The sequence below is a fragment of the Phalaenopsis equestris genome, unplaced genomic scaffold (assembly GCF_001263595.1).
Source record: "Phalaenopsis equestris unplaced genomic scaffold, ASM126359v1 Scaffold000047, whole genome shotgun sequence".
NCBI lineage: Eukaryota > Viridiplantae > Streptophyta > Magnoliopsida > Asparagales > Orchidaceae > Phalaenopsis > Phalaenopsis equestris.
Genome location: NW_018164489.1, coordinates 63,795 through 70,663, shown reverse-complemented (window position 1 = coordinate 70,663; position 6,869 = coordinate 63,795).

The following is a 6,869-nucleotide window of genomic DNA, read 5'->3' as shown; positions in this document are numbered from 1 at the left end:
ACCTAAAAAATAGTTCATGCATTGTGGTGGTTTGAACAGTTCACAGGCACTGATTCGTGAAGGATAAAAGAAAGAGCCATTGTCAATGACTCAAAGATCACTCCACACAATGAAGGACTGAAGGAGAATGTTGGATTTCAAAGTTCAAGAGTAAGAGAGTCAATTGTGAAGTGCTTGTAAGGTTTTTGAGTGTGTAATTACTCTTATAAATTTAGTAAATCATTTGGAGGGAGAAGAAAGACGAGTGCTCAACCTTATTGGTGTATTCCATCAAGATTTATATTTTCAACTCTTACTTTTAATATTTATAATAAATTAAATGTTATTTACATTATCTCCGAGCATATTTAGTTAATAGAACCTATTTTCTTCCTTGAGTTAGTAATATATGATTTTTGAGTTTGTCTTTTCTATTGTGATTTCTCCGTAGATTTATAGTGGTGATGAATTAAAATTCTTCCCTTAAGATTTGCAATCTGATGTGTTGTGATCTAGTTGTGCATTAGCAGAAAATCGAACTATAATGTTAATTCACACTAGTTTGGGAGAATAGCTTCTAGCTTATTTCCCTTGTGACGGGGGGTTTTGAGTTAATAACACTTGATTTAGGGAACTAAACTTCTATGATTACCAAACTTTATCAGAGGCCTGAGGGGTGAGAAGAAAATTGCTTTTGATTGTCAACCACAAATTGAATCACTTAGTCAGACTAAGGTTCTTGAGTAACCAATTAAGATGAGAATCTCAAGTGTTAGAAAACTTCCTACATTTTCACCTTGTTAACCTAGGTTTCACTTTTCAAAACTTATGTTTAATAATTTTTAAAATAACAAAACTTCAAACCTTTGAGCTTTATGAAATTCAGGAGTTTGTTCGTTCCTCATGAGATTGATATACAGACTCAATTCGGTATACTACTTGAACGACACATATACTTATGTTTATCGCTGGTTTTTCACAGCATTTCGGTCGTGCCACAAGCCAAAAATCACTATAATTTGATCTCCAATTATATAGTAAAACATGAATTTTTCAATATTTATAAACAAAAATGATGTAAATTTTTACTATAGGCTCTCTGTACAAAGAGTGCTTGAATAATGAGTCATGAAGACTAAACAATCATGGAAAGTTTAGTAAAAACAAATTTGAAGTTATAACTTCTTTAATCGTGAGGGCCCCCAGTTAGAAGCTCCTCATAAGTGTTGGCCCATATTTATTTCTCCACATTAGAAATGAAGTTTGTTAATTTTGGTTATGATCACATATATTTATTTATTTTTATGTAGTTGGTAATTCTTTGTAATATTGCATTGATTTCTATGTATTTGAGATGGTGATTCGTTGACAGTTGAATTACACCTAATATAAACTTTATTTGTCCAATACAATGAGGAGAATTGCAGGAGTTATTGGCATTAATATATAGCACCCTTAGATTGATTGCTTGTGGGTGTGCCAATACCAAATCCATTTTACGAGTCAGCGGTACCACATTTGACGTGGAAGCCTGTGTCACATAAATTATATACTAATGCTCCAAGTTCAACGGTTGAAAAATGAATGCATTGTAAGAAAATTAAAATAAAATATGTAGTGTATTTTAAAAATAAATATTACTATTTAGATGAATTCATCTTTGTTGTGAGATATGTACTTCCCGGTATAGAGATGAGACGAAAAAGAGCACAAGCAAACACAGATCGTTTACGTGGTTCGATCCAACTGGATCTACGTCCACGGAAGTACATATCTCATAACAACCTTAAATGCATTATTATTTTTTTTCTAAATATTTACGCTAAGAGAAAATTTTGACTATTAAAAAATTGATAATCAATATTGTTTTCGATGTGACACAAAATACTTAAATATGAAAGTTAACATGAGATGTATAAATTCATAAGAATGCATGTTATGCATGTTATGCATGTAAATGCCCGTAAAACTTTTGAGTAGGAGGGGGTAGCGTCTGCTCGCGTGCGGTAGACAATAGTGTTGTGTGGCAATTGTTGCAGTGGCGATATCTGACGGTTATGGCAATAGGTGGTAGCCATCAGTGGCAACAGTTAGTGACCGACAACTGCTGAGACGTCATCAATAACTTTTGTTTATGGTTTATTTAAAATTGTTTGTATATCAAATTTAAAATACACTAAAATTATTACTAAATGTTATTTATAAATTTTATTATAATTTATATTATTTTTTTCTTCACAAAATAAACATTAGCCGTGAGCATTCAGTAGGTTCGCATAGATTGGTTTTAAAATTGGTTAAATTGACTATAACCAAAATCCATAATAAAAAAACCGAACCAATTTAAATTTAAATAAAACTTAGTAGATTAAACCGAAACTTAATTCTATTTAAACAGTTCGATTATGAAAAAACAGAAATTTAATTTTTTATTGAAATTTGACTAAAAACAAGCATTACAAATCACATATTTTATTCACATAATATATATTTATTTCAATCAAATATTAGATGTAATAATTATTTTTAATTCTATAGTTGATTCCACATGAAATTAAGATATAATAAAAATTTTTGATAAAATTTCAATTTTTTATTTTTTTTCAATTAAATAAAAATTAAACCGAAATTCAATTTTGAACTTGAACCAACCAAACTTGATTGATTTGGTTTAATTTTTACTAAATAATGCACGCTCCTAATAAACATTTATAATATAAAAACTCTTGTATTTAAAATAGGGTATTCTTTTTACAGCAAACTAAATAATCACTTAATAAAAAAATTAAATCACAGACCTAACTCATGAAATGACTCCTTTTAAAATATTGTGAGATGAGATGCGTCATCCTCCTAAATTTCCTTCAAAATGCCTATTTAAAAAAGTATTTATATAAAATATATTCAAAATATGTTGAATGTAAATATTTTAACCTTAAAACATTAAAAATATTTAAAAAATAATAATTAAAATTTTATATTAAATGATATCTTATTATTTCATTCATGAATAATTAATTTATTCATCATTTTAGAATAATGGTTCCGTCCCAGAAAAACAGCCTATTTAATAGTCAAAACCCAAAAGTAAAAGTTGTGAGAAAAATTAGGTGATCCATCTAATTCCTATTTTATTAATTCAAAATTTTGATTTTTTTTTTTTGGTCACGAGAAGTTTATTTTGGTCATTTTAATCAATTCTGCATCAAAATATGATGATAAATTTTTTTTCATATTACAAAATGCATGAAAATGTCGTTAAAATTATGTCACATGTCCGAAAAAATGAGTTTAATTTAGAAATCTTACTTTATAAATTGCAAAAAGTCTGATTTATTTTGGACAAGTGTCGCATTTTGAAACGATGTTGATGTTTTTTGCCTGAATGCAATCTTGCTTGGCAAACCAAAATGATGTGAATATGTCATAGATATTGACTTTAAAATTTCATCGTGTTTAGAAAATAAGAAACTTTGCGTACGTCAGAATATCACTGCACAATATCTTTCCCAAAATTCATCCGTCATGCAGCTGGAAAAACTTTGCCTACTTGTATGCATAGCTGTGTACATTTATAAATTATAAATATGTTACAGAGAAGATATTAGGAGATTATAACCTCGTTATAACCTCTGTAATCTATCTATATATAAAAACAGAAATACGGAACTTACTAGAAGGTACAGAGAGGTTACAGGGTTGTTACAGGGGCTATAACATGGTTATAATCTCCAAATATCCACCCTATAACCTATTTTCAAGTTACAGACGTACGCAGCTCTGCGTACATCTTATGTATGCAAATTTTTTCCCATGCAGCTTCACTCAAAGCTCAATTTGGCTAAAAAAAAAATTAAGAGAAAAATTCGTACACAAACATATATACATATAAAGCTCGGGCTTTAAGATTGTAGTATGTGATAAAAAAGGTCGAATCGTATCCTCATGATATATCTATTCTATTAAGCTCACAATGAGATGTCTGAAAAATGTTGTGTTTCTTAAGAATGGGACATAGCTAGAAATGCACCATACTTTTTATTGAAAATATTGTTGCATTCATGCTCAAGGATAATGTTTAGTAATTTGTTAATTGCTACTTTTGAATATGTTGTTTTAAAGCAACTCATGTATCAAACCTCAAAGAGACTAGCTTTTTTATCTAGTTGAAGAGGAACTCAAGTATGGCGAGGGGACGTGAGGATGCTCGCTTTGTGATGAAAGTTACCTCTCAGTCTGAAAGTGGTTCTCGAAAACTTAATGTCTAAACAAAACAGAATAGGACCGCCCTACCACATCGTGCTCAATTAATTAACATAAATGATCTTTCAAGACTACATTGAAGATTTCCCCTACATCAAGGAATGATTCAAATGTGTAAAAGAAATCCTTTGACCAGTTGGATGATGTATATAATTGTGAAACGAAGTGGGGACTCCACATCTCATACTTGAATATTATGCTGAACTGAATTTCACTTCTCATAGACGGCATTAAACTGATGTGTGATAAGGAATTCACAGCTATAGAGTTATGAATTATCATTTTAGCATTGCACGGGAATTCAACACACACTCTAGTTGTAAAAGTGATAGGTAGAAATACAAGAAGTTTTTCGTGAAAAAAACTCAAAAAGGGTAAAAACAATGAGTTATGACCTAGTTAAAATGATCTAATATGAGTTGGTGATTACACATACAAGCACTAGTCCTACAAATGGGAAAGGATTACACAAATTCTCAAGTAACAATAATCGTGCATAGAAGAGTTTGTTGCCCCACAGTATGGAGCGATCGTTGTGGGTATTGGTTGTTGGAGCTTAAGTACACCATCCTTAAGCTTGGCATTAAGTTTAGAATGATGCACTGCTCCGTATGATGCTTCATAACTCAATAGCAGTAGTTGTTGCTTCACACGGTGCTTCGTCACTTCCCAACCCGAGTCTTGACTATTGCTGGAGCTTTGTTGCAACGAGCAGAGGGTGGTCGATAGTAGTCGACGGTGGGTGATAGAGCTTTGTTGCAACGAGCAGAGGGTGGTCGATAGTGGTCGACGGTGGGTGATAGATGGTGGTTGATGGTGGTTGGTAGCTACAAGAGCAGGAGGTATTCATTGGATTCCTAGTACAGAAGCGATGATGGACTTCAAATCCTCTCCAAGCTTCAGTTTTATTCTGGTTAGAGTTCTCCCTCTTTTCCCAATGGATGTAGAACTCTATTTATAGAGCCTCGGAGCGACCTTTCTGCAATTAAAGAAGGATTTAAACCACTATGTCGAATGACTTTAGAGATTCTGTTGATTAGACGTCATCCAATGAAAATTTGAGTGTCTTAAAAATGTCAGAATTTAGCGATCTTCACGTCGCTCGATTCGCCTTGCTTAGACGCTCAATTTAACTATATACTTGTCGGATTTAGAATATGTTTGACCTTCCATTTATGCACTGAAAGCTTCATAATATGGTTTAACAGTATGAATTCGGTTTGATTTGGCTCGAATTGAACCAATTTTGATATCATTGGCCCATCTCATCAAGCCGGTCTTGACTATAAGTTTGTTGAAATCAGAGTTCATATTAATTTTCAATCGAAGTTTGAACATTTGTAGCTTAAAAAATTGCATTGAGATTTGTGTCATGCATCGAGATTCATGCCAAATAATAGAAATATGTTGATGATATATCATATATAATTCTTATATAATTATAGATTGAAGGCCACAAAAATTGATGATGAAAATAACCATTTTTTTTAATTGAAATGCATAACTTTAATAGAACGGTCATATTGATAGGGGCGGAAGCAACATTATTTTTTATGGTTGGCAGAATCATCAAATGTCAAATTGTTTTAAAAGTATTAGCCATCATGATTATAACTTGAATTAGCCCTGCATATACAACAAAAAGGGAGAAATAAATTGTAGGTGAATGAAATTGTATGAATGTTGTCACAATTACAAACATATGGAGGGAACGCTCTAGCGATTCATTTCTATGGACCCAATAGGTCCAACAAAAGAGTGTGTCAGCCAACCCTTGTCAATTTGGGTGGGTTCATGAACAGTTCATCTTGTTCAAAACTTGTACATTGCTCAACTTCTAACATTTTATAAGTCAATAGAATCACCTTTGAACAAGTGAAAATGTTATTACATCAGGAGTTCTGATGTAATCTCTTGTGCGGAGGATGATAGCATTTAGGTGTTATTGAAAATTCACATAAATTATAATTTATTTACTTTTTGAAATAATTTTCAGGCCAGTAATTAAAATCATTTTATTTTTCAGTGCAAGGGCTTTGTGATTGGTGGTTCGTACTCGATCGGAGGACAATTTTGTGATTCCAACAATTAAAAATAAAATTTGCATTTTTTTTCACTTTTATTATTATTTTTTTTAATCTTGTTGATAAATAATGTATAATAAAAACAAAATTGGATAGGACTTTGAAGGAATTGAATTTAATATTTCTAAGTCTATGGGTTCGCTTCGGACTGCAGCTATTCATAAAAATAACAATAGCCATATTGCGGAAAATATTTATTTTTTTAAATTTACTGAGCATTACACATTTTTTTAAAATAATTTTCTATCAACTTTTTAAGAACTATTATATTTTAATAATCTGTAAGAAATTGCTTCTCCTCCTAAAAAATTTTGAGATTGGAGAAGGAGAAGCATACCCAAACAAAATTGTAGCAGTTTTCTTGAAAACATTATTGGTTAAAAACAACCCTAAACCCTAAAATATAAATAATCATTTTAGCTTCAATTAGAATGGCCTTTTAACTACTTTTGTGGAGCAAAAAATAATCAACAAAAAAATAGTTTTTTCTTGACTAACAGTTTTTTTTTTTTTTTTTTTTTTTTGTTGGGGTTATAAAATCCT